Source organism: Trachurus japonicus, chromosome 8 (assembly GCF_045865225.1).
Source record: "Trachurus japonicus isolate A0001 chromosome 8, Traja_1.0".
NCBI classification, from domain to species: Eukaryota; Metazoa; Chordata; class Actinopteri; order Carangiformes; family Carangidae; genus Trachurus; species Trachurus japonicus.
The window spans coordinates 26,913,648-26,931,661 of NC_140914.1; positions in this window are offsets into that span (position 1 = coordinate 26,913,648).

The window sequence follows — 18,014 nt, forward strand, 5'->3', positions numbered from 1 at the left end:
ACACACAGAGCCAATGGATTATTCATTATTGACTGCACTGTAACAGTAACGTGGCCTGGTTTCATCTCTCTGTTGCTTTCTCTCTCTTGTTTGTGTGTTTCTCTCTAATCTCTGTTTATTCTTCCCTATCTGTGGTTTTCCTTCCGGCAGAAATTGAGCCAAGTCACTGTATACTAGAGATGCGCGGTTTGCGGACACAACCGCGGAGTCCGCGGATAAACCGCGGGTCGGGCGGGTGACATGACGAAAAAATATATTTTAATTAGATTCGGGCGGGTGGCGGTTGAACCAATTAGGAAAAATATATACATAGTTAGCTAAATATTGTTACCCACATACGAAAAACGAGCAGCACTCTTTGAAACAGTCAAATTTTCATCAGGCACTGCAGTAATTGCCCACTGGTGTCTGTGCATGAGAGATGGCAACACCTTATTCATTTTGTGAGGAACGCACTCCTGATCTGAGGGCATTGGCAACAGTCAACACTTTCTTCATGGAAATGACAATACAGTGGAAACAGCTTATAGTGATCACGGATAGGCTATAGTAGCCTAATCAAACGCTTTATATGGATCTCAAAAGGCTAGGGACGGAATCATTTCTATACAAATGCTGTTTAAATAATTCGTTATAGTGATGAAGCAATACGCTTATAGTGTTCAGTTTTGGTCATTTTATGGATGAAAGCATGCGCAAAAACAATTTCAAAACTACGTGCATCATATTCATTTTATTTTCGGCGGTGTCCCTTTGACGTGCACTCAGGCACGTGCACACATAGGGCCCAAAGGGTGCTTGAGCCCCTGCCCTTTTTGCCTCGTATTAAAAAGTGCCCTTTTTTTTTTTTTTTTTTTTTTCTCAATAAATGCATTCCTGTTGTGCATGAGGATGTAAACAACCGCGCTGTAAAAATGCCACGGTTATCTAGGTTATCTACCGTACGCATTTCCTTGTAATACACACGGTATTGTGTATGTACGTTGGTGTGTGTGTTGTCCGCTGCTGCTCCGCTCTGTCCCTCACTGAGGGGCGGGGGGGGAGCTGCCCCGCGGTGCGCGCTCCCTCACATGCACGTCCAGAGAGAGAGAGAGAGAGAGAGAGAGAGAGAGAGAGAGAGAGAGAGAGAGAGAGAGAGAGAAGTAGAAGCTGCCTCGTCGATAACTCTGTGTGTGCCGCATGTAGATGAGACGTGACAGTGGAGAGACTTGTGTCGAATCTTGTGAGTTATAAATCCACCAACATCACTTCCTTGTCAGTTCTGACAAGTCACCGTCCACTTATTCAACGAGCTTAATGAGTCATATTTCAGAAAAGACCCATTTGTGTTTGTTTAGCTAACTGCTTGTTAAGAGTTAAGCCCCGCCCCCTCCTCTGTCTAACATCACCTGGATAGTGAACAACAACAGCAACAGGAGGAATCACTCACTCAGCTTGATTTCACTGACTATTTGAATTTATTTCCAGATGTTGAGTTACTGGTAATTGTGACTTTGCTGTTGTAAATATTGCTGCTGTTCTGAAATATGCACAGTAGCAGTCACAGTAGTCATTTCTTGGTTTTGTGTGTGTAGCCTGTAGGCTTAGCCTACTTCTATTTTGCACTTGCACTCACATGATTTTTTTTTCTGCAAGCCATGTTAATGTGCACCCAATATTAGCCTTAGCCTAGGCTACCAGTTCAGAAGTCATGACTCTGTTTCGGGAAGTTGGGAAATTGGTCCAGCATGTTGACTGCAGTCCTGAAGGCGTGCAGGCTTTCTCTACCGACTAAATAGTAACTGTAATTTTTTTATTTTTTTTATTTTGATATTAAGGCCTGAAAAAATTGTACATAGGTACTGCCCTTTTCTGATGTTGAGCCCCTGCCCCTCTATAGTCATGTGCACGTCCCTGCGTGCACTGCTGCAGCAGCCTGCACATGTCGCTGCGCTGTGTTGTGTTGTTGTGCTGTGTGCGTCACCTGGCTGGCTGAGCCACATGGCTGTCAGTGCGGCGCAACTCATCATCACTGGCTGTTTGTGTTGTCTGTCAAAACGTGGATGAATGAAACCTGAAACCTATCGACTTTATATCGACGTCAGGAATAGATTTTCGGCTTTTGGCTCGTTCCGTTCATCTCCGCATAGCGCTCTGTTCCCGTTATAGAGAAAGAGAGAGAGAGAGAGAGAGAGAGAGAGAGAGAGAGAGAGAGAGAGAGAGAGAGAGGGGCGCGCACTGCATGACAGCAGCGCGGCAGAAGTTAAACTCATACGGCCCGACCCCCCTCATCCATATTAGATATTGGCCTACAACAACGGGCGGATGGCGGGCGGGTGTGGTTTTGAAAAAACGTTGGTTCGGGTGGATGGCGGGTGGATGACGACTTTTGTGATGCGGTTGCGGATGAAATAATTGCCTATCCGCGCATCTCTACTGTATACGTTTTACAAAGTCACAGTCACCTATTACTCTGACAGTAAAGGCCACTGCTGAATATTTATAGACGTCTAATACACTTGGATCTTTTTTTATGGGGCTGTCTCTCCCTGACAATAATAGTTAACTGGATTGTTTTTGGCTGTTGTACATTTGACTTGTCCTATCAACTTATTTTCCTACACTGGTCAAAGAGTTTGAAAAGTGTGATGTCAAACTGTGGATGAAAAAATGACAGAAAAAGTGAGAAGAATATGACATGTAATCCAGTATTTTGGAAAATTTTGATTATTGTATTATAGCTGACATGTTGGTCAGTGGGTTTTTATAGCTAAGCTGGTGCATTAGCTTATAGCTTAGCTCATTTTAGCTTAGCAAAGAACTGGAAACATGGAGAAACAGTTCTCTGGATGGGTTTTACAGGTCTGTGGATTTTGTTTCCTTCTGACCTGCTGCAGATTTATCAGTAGTGTCAAGATGCCGTGAAGGGCCTTTCACACTGTATAGCTGCTGTGGATAATTGGATCACTTGTATTGACAGATACATGCAGCTTCTTTTATATGTAACCACTTAAAGGTCCAGTGTGTAAAATGAAGGGAAAACAGTGACATCTAGCATTTCGATTCTATTATTTATCTATTAAATAATTCTATTGTTTATTAATGAACGTGAAACTCTTGAAACGTGCTCTCTGACTGGCTGAATTTTCCTTTCCGTACAAACATGGCGGCGACACTCTCTAAGCAAGACCCTTGCTTATATAAGAAGAATTATAAGGCTATGAAAAGCAAACAGATTTTATTTTATAGCGATTATACACTTAAACAAATATATTAATTGGTAGTAGCCTATATTCAGATTTTTCCAATAAACCTTGACAAATATTATACACTGGACCTTTAAAATGTTTTATTCCAAGTGATTTATTTTTGCCTTCAACCTACTTGAAGTAATATGTTTGCTTTTGTGGATAAAACTATCAGATTGGCAGCTTACACTCAATTCAGGGCCTTTAAGTATTTGAAATTCAGATTTTCCTCCATGGGAACTGTATCATGGTGTCACTGTTGCACTTTCATTTTTTCCCCTTTGGCTGTACTGACCACAACTATGCAGATGACCAACACTGGACAGAATCAGCGGAGGCCTCAGGTCATTAAGCCTTCAAATTTGCTTCCTGTTGGAGCCATTGGTTTATTTTTAACACATGCAAAAGTTGCACACCTCTCTTTGGCAGCATAGTAGGCTATCACTGATGTTTCCTGATTCAAGTAGCTTTTCAATAGTGATCAGTCTTTTACTGATCAAGTAGTGCGAGGACGTCCACACAAGTTAGCTGAGGAAACATCCCTCTGCTGCAGGCTGACATAAAACTAAGCATCAGAACATGACACCACTGCCATACACAGATTGCCAACACTGGTGTATGTTGGTTACATCAGGGAAAAAACAAAAGCATGAGTTCACTGGATGGAGAGATGGTAGAGAAAACCTATAAAACACACACACATGCAAATCAGCATAGGTGAACATCCATTCCACACGCTCTCGTCTGCCTCTCCATGTAGCTGTAGCTTAGCTTGCTGCCTCTCTGGTGACAGCGCCACTGCAGTGAAGACTCAGCTCGCTGCACTTTCCAAGTAGCTTGGCCAACACTGGATAATAGCAGCTTCCTCTTCACCACCGCTGTCTGTGGTTTCAGCTGTGAGACCTCAGCAGGCAGCACTGTTCTGGTGGCCCCTGGTGGTCACACCGGGTACCTGCACCTCCGCAACCAGAACTCCCATTCACGCACTCAGACCCTGGGCCCCTTGCAGCTTCTCCCAGCAGCTGATGCACCGGTACTGGGATTGGTTTGACCGGCGGACTGGTTTTACAGGTGTGGGAACGGTGGAAGAGACGACACAGTGTAGGTCACCTGGATATCACCAACAAATCACCGAATGTGAGAAAAACACTGCAGACTTGGGGTGTCGGGGGAGAGAGGGAGGGAGGGAGGGAGGGAGGGGCAGCCGAGGGTAGAGCATGGTGGAGCGGAGGGGGGCGTGTCCTATATGATGAAGGGTCGAGTTAAAGGAGAGAGAGGAGGTGTCCTGTTTCCAGACGGGAGGCAAAGCAAAGCAGAACAAAACACTCCAAGATGTCTGTTACTGTTTTGTGTCACACTGTCGTAGCCGATCACAAACACACACAAACACAGATATACAACCTAACAGCAACATGTTATGTGAACCAGGTCACAGTCTTTGTTCATCAGTGCTTTGTTGATTGGTCACCAGCTCATGGAAGCTTTCTGATTGGCTATTCTAGTTAGTGTTCAACTACTGTATCAGTGCAGCCACACTGTTAACTGTCACATTTTCCTTAACTTCCTTGACTGCATCATACTGTAGTTCATTTTTTTTCCGCTGTTGGGAATGCTTTAACAAAATGTGTGTCACTCCATGTGTGAAAATAGTTCCCAAAATATTTTTAAGAAATTGCTCAGGGTGTTTCATCAAGCGAACCTACAATTATCTGGCATTTTATAACCATCATGATGCAGGAGTGTTGGATTAGAATACATAAGTAGGAACCAGTGTGCCAGGATCTATATAATAGACAGGACAGGGTAAAGAAGTCAGAAGCTCCTGAGATTCACACTGATACATTGCTGCTTTTTTATGGTTGGGAAATTCAGGGGATATGAACTACTGCTGTATTCTGCTGTTAAATATGCCTGTCTGTGAGTTAAATAAATAAATCAAATGTCAAAGGGGAACAATGCAAATCCAGTCGCTTTTCCTCTGTTTTGCTAACCCTCCTCCCAGCCATGTGCATTTGTTTTCGACGGAGCCGGCGAGAAAGCAATCCATGGAGCAGTGGATAACATTATTTATCATATACAATGTTACAACATGTATATTTGTGTAGTCTTATCTAAGAGATCATGGGTTACGAGGCGCACTGATCTTGCAAGGTTGGTTTTCAGGTCCGGTGGAAGCCGAAGCTGTTTAATTTAAGGTATAATATGCAGGAATTACCCCCATCTAGCGGTGCAGTTGCATATCGGAACGTATTCTTGATGTTGCATTCACGTGAAATCGGGCAGATGTCAGACAGACACCAGATGCTGCATGTAACAGGATAAACAAGCGTCTGTGTAAACAAGTGGTCCGCCAGCATGAGGCAAAACAATACAGGCGTGACAATATGTTGTCATGGTGATGTCGTATTGTTTTCCTAACCCACGTTTTACCGTCTTTCTCTCGTTGGGTAAAATGACATCCGGTTGGTTTGTGGAGGGCTGTCTGCCTGACTGCACCTGAATGCAACACCAGTGCCTCCGTCCTTCCTCACACTACACAGTGGTGACCGTTTTAACAGGCCGAGCCGACAGCTCCGCTGAGTTTCTGTGGTTATCTACGGTCATGCTGCCACTGAACATAAAAAATGGCGATGCAACATGGCAGCCTCGGTTCGGTGCGTCGCCCACTTATGTATTTGTAACAACTTGTAACAACTCATTCTAAGGTACGAGAAAGCTTTCATTTGTATGCGGGTGTGATTCCATTTCAGTGAAATACGTATTTATGAAAGCAATACTTGATTTTTGCTAATAAAAAGCCAAATAAGTTACATACTGTGGGGCTTTAAGGTAAAAATGTAGCATACTGTAGTTAAGGTGAAAATCCTGCATAGTTCCTCTTTAAAGTTATTGTTGAGTTTGTATTGTTGTATTGTTGTGGATGAGCTTGTATTGTTCTTGGTGGACTGCCGAACAGAATTGCCCTCTGGGATTAATAAAGTTGATCAAATCAAAATCAAACCAAATCACATTTTAGTGATGTCATTATTTCTGATTGTGGCCATTCACCATTGGAAATGAAAAGCAGATAAGGTGAAGACCTCACATCCAAGTGTTCATCATATTCCAAAGTAAAGAGGGTTAGGATGAACTCAACACAACAGCCCTGTCGTCTTTATGCCATTTTATAAAAAACATTTGACTACATACAAAAAAAAAAAAAAAATAGAGGAAAGAGGAAAACCCCCGTGAAATTTGAAACTCTGCCTCTGGTGGCAGTCAGTGAATTTTCCATCTGCCATTAAAAAGTACAGCCTATGATGAAGAGGCTCAGGTTTAGTGCGTTTAGTGCTCACACATCAAATCTGTATCAATCCGCACTTGAAAATAGTCCCTGACACGTTTATATTATAGACTTACATTATGAGTAATCAACCAGAAGTTCTGGGTCAGAAATGAGTCCTGTGAACCCTGCTTAGCTCCTCTATAGGTCCATGTCCCTGTGATAAACACTGATAATTTGATGACATAATAATGTATAATAATAATGCATAATAAAGTATGTACAGTGCAAGAATCATATGGAACAATATGAAATATCTAAGATGTTATACTGTAACTGGATTGTGGCAAAGTGCAGGCCAAGGCTTCATGAGGACAGAGGAGCATATTGGGCTACTAACTGCATACAAAATATGACTTACACAAACTGGGAAATTAATTTTACTCACTGATTGTGGATCTAATTTGCTTTGATCTAATTTTAATGACATGCAGGACTCTTTTATTTCAAAGTTTGAAAGCAACGTTATTGCTCTGTAATGAGCAGCTACAAAACTCATCGACTTCGTTTAAACGTCCAAATATCGATTCGTTTTTTGTGACTGTGAAAAGACTTGAAGCAGAGTTTGTTTGCATTGTGTGTGTGTGTGTGTGAGTGTGTGTGTGTGTGTGTGTGTGTGTGTGTGTGTGTCTGGGCCGTCTCTCAGAACTGAATTCAAAGCAGGAGGTGTGGGGCTCGGACTAAAAGGTTTCAACTGATATAAATCAGTGGGCAACATAAGCAGGCCAGATGTGTGTGTGTGTGTGTGTGTGTGTGTATGTGGGTGAAATGGGTGGAGCCAAAGGTGGGGGGGGGGGTCTTCTGTGACTGGTTGTCTCTAGATGATGACGTGAGTCACCATCATGAACTCTGGGCAGAAGAAATATCTTTCTTTCTCTCCTCCCCTTCCTTTTGCTCCCTCAGACACACACTCACACACACACGCACAGACACACACACACACACCTCCCCCTCTGTCTCCTCAGGATGGAAAAAGCAGATTCACCATCAGTTCATACCAGGAAAGGAACACAAGCTGGTTCTGGTTAGAGAAGCTCCCAGCTGAGAGTTTCCTTCCACTCTGACACTGTGATTCAACTTTCTCACAAACTTCTCTCAGACGTTAAATGACTTGCGTTAACACAAAACTCAATTTAGCATGGTCAATCACTGTATTTGGAAGTGCAAACACTTGGAAGAATGTTTTGAAAAAAAAAAAACTGACACAGTCTCCACCATAATACATTAAAAAATCCCTGCATGGCCAGAGATCTGCATCCTCGGCCTGATACCCAAAACACTGGCCCTGAAAACGCATGAGAATAACCTCTGTTTAATACATGCAAAACGTCTTATTGGCAGACACTAGAAAAGTGTTAATTAAGATTAATTTCAGCCTAAACACGAGTCTCTCCGTCACTCTGCTCTGCTGTACATGAAGGGCTGTGTGTGCAGCCAAGGGATGCGCGTGAATGTGGTGACGTAGCACGAGGACCAATTGATGCCTGACAAGGGCGGGGGCTGCTAACTCATGGTGCGTTCAAGGAAACTCGTACTTTGTGTTTTTCCTTCCTGTGAAGTCATACCAGTTCGATCTGGTACGAGTTCACGGGTCGGAAGTTACGAGTGGCCGTTATAGGGAACTTTCACAGACAACAGGACGGTAAAAACACGAGCTACGGGTTACCTGGAACGCTACCAAGTCGTAGTTGTGACTTGAAGCTGTAACTTACGGTTTCAAAAGCCTGCCTTGAACACAGCATTAGCCGAAACGGCCGTGCCGCTGTTATCTGCTTTAACATCAAGTAAGACGGTACCCATTTAATTTTATTTAATTTATGTTCGTTTTGTATTATTTGCTTCTGTTGTCTTTTTAATGTTACATACATAAATACTGTCCTTTACACACATGCATAGGTATATTTTGAGTGTATGTTTCTCTCTTTTTTTATTTATTTATTTTTATTTTTCTCTCTCACTCTCACTTATTTCCGTTGATTATGTAACCACTTTTAACTAGATGGCAGGCAGGTGTACTGTATATTGTTTTTTGTGTTTCTGTTCATTCTCTAAAGGATCAGAATATCATTGGGTTTTTTTAAACTGGTGGCTCTAAGTTCAGGGTTGGGAGGAGGGAGGGAATTTGTTAAAGACTAAAAAATCAATAAAGATATGCGTTTAAAAAAAAATATATATATATATATATATGTGTGTATATATATATATATATATAATAAATTTAGCATGATCAATGTTTACTGGCACACTGTCACCACCACTCATCTGAGATAGGCTACAATCTCACCGTCATTTATTGCTTTTTACTATAAATTAATTGCACTCATGACATAACAGCATCTAACATGAACTCCTGCCTCCTCAGGAAAATATCCCATCACATGATTCCATCTGTGTGGATGTATTCTCATGACTGGTTCATCTATTTTCTATTGCACAGTTAGGGGTAAAAAAAAAAATCTAATATGTGACCCTGGATGTAACATGGGGGATGGGGGGGCAGATGTGTCTGTGTCAGTGACTCATGGGATTCTAATTAAAAACAGTTGATTCCAAAAGGCAAACGACAGACAACACAAAAATGAATACACGTCATCAACATCATCCCTCCTCCTCCTCCTCAGTTCAAACCAGGAAAACTTTCAGTCGTGGCTGAACTAAAAGTGTTAAAGTGAAGTCTGAGCATATACACCTCCTCCTCCTCCTCTTCCTCCTCCTCCTCCTCCCCATCGTCTTCCTCCTCCCTCCTCACTGGGTGTGTCTTTTACCCCGAGCAAGAGAACTCCCCTGGAATGTAGGATGAAGAGAGACAGCCAAATGGCTTCTCAAGCCTTTAATGTGTTTTTATTGTAGTTTACTTTATTTGTCCGTGTATGCATGTGTGCGTGTGTGTGTGTTCACGTGTCAAAGCAGTGGAAAAATGTTGTCTCACAAGAAGTGTGCGTGTGTGTGTGATCAGCTGAGTAAGTGGACTGTATTCATGTCAAATGAATCATAAACCTTTATCTTTATCTTAAAATCTGTTCCCTATTCAAAAATAACATCTGCAGCAACATCTGGAATGTCCAATGTAAATTCTAATGTTATCAAGTTAAATTAACAATCCATAAAGATACACATAAATAAATGCTATAAAATATGAATGAATACACATGAAAGTTGTAGCAGACATGGTGGGTTTTGTTTCTGATTTCACTCATGATGAAATTGATTTTTCTTTTTCTTTTTTTAAAGGTCTGATAACCAATCACGGTAATAGTTCCTACAAGATCCCAGAAGAAGAACCAGAGGTGGAAAGTTTTCAGATCCTTAAACCACTGCAGTGTAAGAACAAACTGGTACAAGTCCTGCTCTCCATTAAAAGCATGTCAGGATTACAAGTCCAATGTCCTTTAGTATCAAAATGTACAATAAGCATAATCAAAGCTAAAATATGTATGTATGTATGAGCCCATCATATGTTTTGTATACCAGATCTATGAGGTAAGAAATTATGAATTGCTGCTTAGTGCAGTAATTGTACAGGAGGGTCCAATGTAAAAATGTAGTGCAATAGAAGTATAAATTAAATTTCTTATTTTTACAGTGTACTTGCATCAGACAGCTGTGTAGTATGTCTATGTACTGTATCTGTCTATATCAAAAAGCCATAAATAAAAAGTGAAATAGAATTTCAAATTAATAGAGAGTAACATGACAAATGGGAAAACTGCTTTCATATATGTTTCACAGTTACATGTCAAATTAACTATATAAATGTCTGTATGACTTATGACTGTATGATTTATGTATACAAATTTAGTGCAATATTAGACACACATGTGCAATCGTGTGCCATGGGCATAGTGCAATTTAAGTAAATCCTGCACTTTATTGGGGCATTGTGTAATCAGAATAATTTAATCTTGCACTCGTCACTTTAGGACATAGCACTTTAATTAGCACTGTAGCACTTTATATCTGTTCTGTAATCTCTTGATCCCCTTAATACTTCTTTGGCCAATTAATATATGTATGTTGTTCATGTCATATTTTGTGTAAGATGTAAAGGTGTTATCAAGATGCATTGTTATATTGTCGTAGTCCTGCCTCTTGTGCTTTTATCTTCATTGTTTTTATGTTTAACATCAACCTGCCAATGGGACTGGGGATGGAAATTAGCCACTTGGCTACAGTCCCACATTTTTACGCAATAGTGTTCATCAATATGTACTGTTCCCATTTTAAAAATAAGACTGTGACTGAACATGGATGTGATGTCACCTAACTGTCCACAGAGCAGTTTTAAAGCTGTGTTGTTCTGCTGTCACCATCTTGCCAGAAGCTGACTCCACTCCTGACTAATCCAAACATGAGCAAACAGGAGAGGTGTGTGTGGAGCTGAGACCTGAGTGCATAACTTACACTAACTCACCTGTCACTCAACGCAGCCCCGCCCTCCATTATACATGTAAATCACTCATGCAGGGATGACGCTACACTGCTTATTTGTTTCATCTGTGAGTGCGAGGTGTTTACATTTACCATTACAATAACTTAGTTAATAATATAATGACATGATGGATCTTTGTGTTTCTATTTGTTTTTAAGTGTTTTATGCTCATGTTTGAAATGCATTGAGTCAGTCACATATTGTGAGTCTGTGGGTTTAGATTTGACACTTTTTGGAGCTTCAATTTATGTGCTCATGTGAGTATAACCCAGCAGCATGTCAAAGGACAGACATGTTTAAAGGGATAGTTCAACATTTTGGCAAATTGGCATAATTGCCATAGTCATTGCCATAGTCATTGCCATAATCCCTATAGATACAGCAGTGGGTCCGTTACCTTTAATTGTTAGTGTAAGCTATTTTTAGAACGACGGAGCAGAGCCGCGAGCTGCTCAGAGCTATGCTACAGAGGGTAATGGTATTTCTTGGTTTCCCTCATCAAACTCATCAAATACACAATCCAACAACTGTATGACTATAGCGATTATGGCAATGGGCCAATTTGCCAAAATGTTGAACTATCCCTTTAATCTGCAGTGGATAAATGGTGGGGCATTGACATTGTTTTTTTGTTTTAAATGCTGGTCATACCTCTATTCAGACGGAGCACTGCTGCCTCTGCTCTCCTTTTAAATCCTCATCACATCATCTCAGTTTCCTCTGTCTCACCTCTCTCAGTCAGCCTGTCTGTGCCTGCCTCCAGCATACCTCGAGTTCCAGCCTATAGCTTCCCCCTCTTTCCCTGCATCTAGAGAAAAAAAGAAAAGAAAAAAATCTGTAAGATCTATAGTTAGAAAAATGGCAGCAGTGTTTCCAGGCAATTACTAAGATTTTTCAATTTATCTTTGATTACTGTAATCAAATTAGAAATTAATTATGTTTCTATTAATGTGTATATGCACACACACACACACACACACACACACACACACACACACACACAGTAATTTACCTTAAATAAATTAATAGTATAGTACTGTATAATAATCTAAATATGTGAATTTGCTGTATTTGGAATTAAAAAGTAATATGCTACATTTCCACCAAATGTTCACAAACACTACAAGAAACAAGCTGCAAATTCAAAAACACACATGAAAATACAAAACAAATACAACAACAGAAATCTTCTGCATCGCAATGCAAAGACAAAAACAAAACCATGCAAATCCCCAAAACAAATGCAGTCTGCCTAGCCAAATAACACAACTCCAGGCCTCTAGGGGGAGCGCTGAGTGGAAGAGCTGCAACAGGAAACCCAAGAAACCAGATATAACCTGACCTTTGACCTTTGACTGAATGGGGGGATGCAGAAAGTTGGAAGAGTTGATATATAAAGGTAGACTATGTGTTACTTTTTCATGTAGTTTCTACAATAGTTAAGCAGTGTTAGCTTTATGACTTCTCCAAGAGCTTCAGCTTTGTGCTCCAGATGTTACATTTAAAGTTACTGTAGCATTTTCAATGCCCAGCCTATATACAATTACAATATGATTTCTAAAACATGTGGCAAATAAAGTCATTTAACTGATACGTTTAATGATGGTGCCCATGTTTTGCTTTACTGATGCTGAAGACAAACCTCCCAGTAGCTAGACTCCTCCTTCACAGCTCAGCCAATAGAAAAGGCCTGTCAGAGGATAATATTGTACATTTGCACTGTTGAAGACTCTGAGAAGAGCTGTGAGTGTTTCTGACATGTTTTCCACCTTCTTTAAGCTCCAATGTTTGTTATTCTTTAGTTAATGTTTCAAGTGAAACAGGAATTCACACTTTGCTTTATTCTAGATTATCTAAATGTACAGTAGTCGACTGCAGATGTGGTCCAGTGGTCCAACCAACTGTGGAGTAACCCCTCACTATGCATTGCTATATAAAAACTAGCATCAGGCTGCAGTACAGTGAAGGCCTCTTTTGCTCTTTGCATCTCCTGGCATTAAACACAGTGATAATCTACAGCTTTGTTAGTAATCTGAATCAGAATCAGAACTGTTTTTATTGCTAAGAGCAGTAAAGGTCAGTTTACAGCACAAGGAACTTGTCTTGGTGTCAGGTGCAAACATAAAGGTACCAAAATAGTTTAAAGGGAGGATAAAAATAGAATTAAGAATTTAAATAAAATAAGATAAAATAGAATGAATTAAACTATTCTAGTGAAAAAGATACGCATTATGCAAAAAAAAAATGCATATATAAGAAATAGAATAAGAATAAAAAATAGTATAAAATAAAGATATATACAAAATACTACTAAATAAGTTATTCAACCTTGCATGCAGGACTAATGGACTTATGACCACCCAAGATTTAAACCCACACACACACCTGCAAGCCCATTGAGCCATTTGACCTGAACAAACACATCAAGACAAGCCTAGACAGGCATGCTGCTGTAGACACACACACAAAGGACCTGCTGACACAGGAGACGATGTTAAATAATTAAACTAATTCAAGTTAGAGTTAAATCCTGAGAGTGACTCTGACTCATTCCCACATCACAATAGGAAAAATAAATAAGAATGAAAAGATTAGGTGAAAGTTCAGGTCAACAGGGTCAGTACTGATCCATCTGCAGCTACTGGCTCAGATCAAAAGCAATTCATTCCTGCAGGTTTTCTGTGTCTTGATGATGCAGAGGTGATGCAGATGTTGCATTGTAGCAAAGTAAAAAAAAAAAAAGTGTTTCATTCCTCTTTTACACAATGATGGTGATGCTTGTGTCCTCACAACCACTGGACAACGAGTGGGACCCATAGCAACCAGATAACATGAATGACATGTTATCTATTTTATGTGTGTTATCATGTGATTTTATGTGGTGAAGCCAAAGACAAATTTCCACATTGTGGACAATAAAGAAAGATCAATTAACCAACATGTGCAGACCTCACAGCATTGTCTCCTCGCGAGGGGAAGACCTCCAGATTTTTTATCAATGCAAGCTCTACCTCAACTCTTTTCACTTAAAAAATAAATAAATAAATACATTGTCCACCTTTGTTGAATAGTGCAAGATGATTTCTGTTCCTGGTGGGCTTTGTGTGTATTGACTCAAACAGGGCACAGATTTAGGCCACGAGGTGGTCTTGCAGGTATCAGTATTGATATAAATATTGTGTTATAAATCCTGGTTCTGTCAGTCATAGCTGAAAGTTTCACACCAGCTCCTTGCTACAGAAATGAAGACTGATGTAGATGCAGCCAGGGAGACAGGTGAACAGTAACTTGATACATACACAAATAAGAATTAACCATTATGTTATTTATTTATATTGTGAATGTGGTTATAACCTGGAGAACATGAGAGCATCTAGTGCGTATGTACAGCTAAATACCTTACAATTATTGTAATTGTAATGAATTACATGACATTTTATTCATGTCCCTCACATCCACTGAGGAAAAACTCCCAAGAAAACCCTTTTAACAGGGAAAAAGTTGGAAAAACCTCAGGGTGAGCAATGGAGGAGGGATCCATCACCAGACGTGCAATAGATGTAGACAAATGTAGACAAGAAAACAGTTTACAACACAGAATATGGGAAAACATGGATATCAACATTCAGCTGTACTTTAAGTTCTTATTACTCAGTAATAATCAGCTCATTTATTACTCAAATATAAATGCGTGCTGTACAGTACTTGTACAATTGATTTTTTCAACTTAAATCTAAGCCACAATAAGCTAAATAAGAACATCTTAAGTGGACATTCCACCTTTTACCATATTTAATGTTTTCTTATAAGGAAAAACATGACCCTAACTTTAACAAAACAATAGTTGTAGTTGTGTTCTGTGTTTCACAAAATGTTCAGATAACCAGGGCTCATATTTTAGTAAACTTGTTTTTTTTTTTTTTAGGACTAATGGATTTTACTGTCTACTGCTTGTGACTGAGGATTTTATGGATCCTCTGAAACTGGAGCTGCTGCTACTTCAGGCTGTTGTCAGCAGCTTCATGTGACTCTCCTCCATATTGGTGGAGAAAACCAAGGGGGGAAATTTTCTACTGGAGGTTTTAAACACATTTTGCTCTCCCTGATTTTTAATACCGCAGTTTCTGTCTTTCTCTCTAATCCAGTGTCTAAGATTTGCCCTATAAACACTCTTAATCCCATTTAAAAGGCCAGTGTTGCTGCTGTGCCTTTTTTTCTATTGTTCATGTTGTTTGAACTTTAAAAAACACAGTGGGTCTCGGTGGGTGTAGGCTATGCTTAGGCTGAGAGGTGCAGCTGCAGCTCTCATGGTCATGGTCTCAGTGTGAAGCTCCCTCTGGTGGATCACTGCTCACACCCACTGCTGCTAACACGTGGACTATTTCCCTCATCTGTGAAGCATGGAGATGCAGAGTTGGCTAACTAGCAAGCGCGGCCCACCACCACAGAAGGGGAGAGCCGTGCATTATGGGAACTCAGAACCAAACGTATCACGTGGCTAAAGCTGGACGCTGTTCTAACTGGATGTGTTGTCGACCTCAGCCCGGAGTCTGAACCGATCCAACACCGGAGCAGCCTCATGTAATTCCATGTTGCAGTAATGACACACGGGGAAAGTCTACTTTCAGTAACATGGTTTTAAGGACATGGCTTAGAGTTAACTCTTAACTCTGTCTTCCTTGCTTTATTCTCTATCCAAACCAAAAAGGAACACATTGGCAGAAATACACACACACTTTCTCTCTCTCTCTTCCTTTTAAATCTCCTCCTCTGTTTTAGATTATTTTAAAGAAGAATCCTCAGAGATCAATGTATCAATCACAAATTCACATGGGGACGGGGCTAGTGCGGTGGTCGAGGCTGCCACAAGCCCTTCTGTAAAATTGATGCTGTCGTTATCAGAACCTGTGTGTGAGTGTATGTGATCAAACCTGCAACTTGTAAATAGTCAGTAAAACAACACACACAGAATGACTCCACAGAGACACAGGCTATTACAAGATGGTGCAAATGACTGCAGATAGACACCACAGTAAATTACACACATACAAAACAACCACAAAGGGCTGTTTCCTTTTCCTGTTTCGCTCCTATGTAAGAGACATCAGGGTCAGGGAGGATTTACATGTCTGGGTCATGTGTTCTGGAATTTGCAATATCATTTATTTTCATGATTTCATGTTGGATGGTGTAAGTGTAACATTTGATCTGTTATAGTAGCTACTGAATATATCTCAGCAGCTGGGCATTTCAGTATCTTAACACACTTTCTCTCCTGTTTCTGCAGTGATTTGAGTGGATGGAACTGTAAACATACTGATCCCAAACAAGGGATCAGTAATAGGGGTGTCTTAAAACTAAAGTAGATGAAAGCTCCACTTATGACACAACCTGGCGTAGAAGTAGGCTCTATCTACCAACGCAGCGTCCTATCGCCCCCCGGTGGCCATGTTGAAAGATGTTGTTCTGGCCTTAGGCTGCCAACGGTTCCAGCGCAGAGAGACACAGTGACAAACCTCATAATGCTGCTCAGAGGCAGTGGAAGACGATATTGAATTTTGCTGCTGTTAATAGGTAAGCAAGAAAGTAAATTGGTGTTAATTATGAAGCAACAGTCAAATAGAAGTGCTTAACATGATGGCAATCTTTTATTTCACTGACATTAAACTATTAACAGAACTGGACTTAAAGGTGTTCAGAAAACATTAACATTAACATTAGTGTAATCATTCATTTAGCATACGATGTAGCCCAAACTTTGTGCAAAATTCTATTTTCGAGTCCTAAATCCGGGGTGAAAGTGGGGTAGTTTTTTTTCACATCGGATAATGCAGTCGCACAAATTATCCGTCACGTTGCTCACGATTCATCAGCCACTGATATTGGATCCGTCATCCGTCAATCAAACGTCTGAGAAAACGAGGAGACTCGTCCACCACCACCGACACAAACTCTCCTCCGTCCCTCCTCCACTCTTCTCCTCCAGATCTAGCTAGCTAAGTTAGCGAGCTATAACGTAGCAAGCCTACGAGCTAACAGTTAACTACGTTAGCTAAACACACTCGCGCACACACACACATACACACACACACTCACCGAGCTCAGTCCCACCCCAAACATTGGATATCCCGCCTGCTCAATAACAACCAATCAAATTTGTTTTCCTTACTCAGGTAAACTCATGAGGCAACTCGTGGAAGGAGGCGCGACAAACAGCCATTTCTGAACAAGTTACAATATTAAAGTTGATACGTAACACCTGCATACCCCAAAATGTTTACTTTTTCATTTGAATAATTCAAAGGTCCCATATTGTATAAAGGTAGATGTCCATTTGTTTTTGAAAACTGTCACAGTATCAAAGCCTCACAGAGAAATACACACAGCCTGTGTTCAGAAACTGAGTCTTAAAACCAACTGTCAGGACTTTTGTAACTTTGTGATGTCACAACAAAGCTGTCACTGCTCTCAGCCATGTCCTAAACTTTGCCAAAACTTGGACCTACCATCCATCATTACAGGAAATGGTTTAGCCAACCCGAAGTCCGCTATATTTTTACTTGCTCATCCAGACCAGTCACTGTCTGCAGCTAATTTCAAAACCAGGTTTATACTGATATTTGTGAACTCGGAGACATTTGCTTTAATATATCCAGATTTGACACTGAATTGAATACACTTTTTAACAGAAAGTTTAACATGGATGCATCTGATTGAGAATAAAACAAAACAAACAAACAAAAAGAGTGATTTCCAAGTTAAGATGACTAACCTCACTGGTGGGTCCTTTAGATAAAAGCATTTGCCTAATGAGTAAATGTAAATGTAAATGTAAATCTGTTGTCTCCACCATGGCAAGCTTTATGTCAACCACAGCATGTTTTACCACTGTCCTGTCCTGGCTTCATGGCATATAGGTGCAGGGGTCACACTGTGGTATTGAATAAAATAATCACCTTATCAATTACTACATTTTTGTACATTGAACATTTTGTTGTTGTTGTTTTTTCCTTCTCAACATCAAAGGTATACAGTA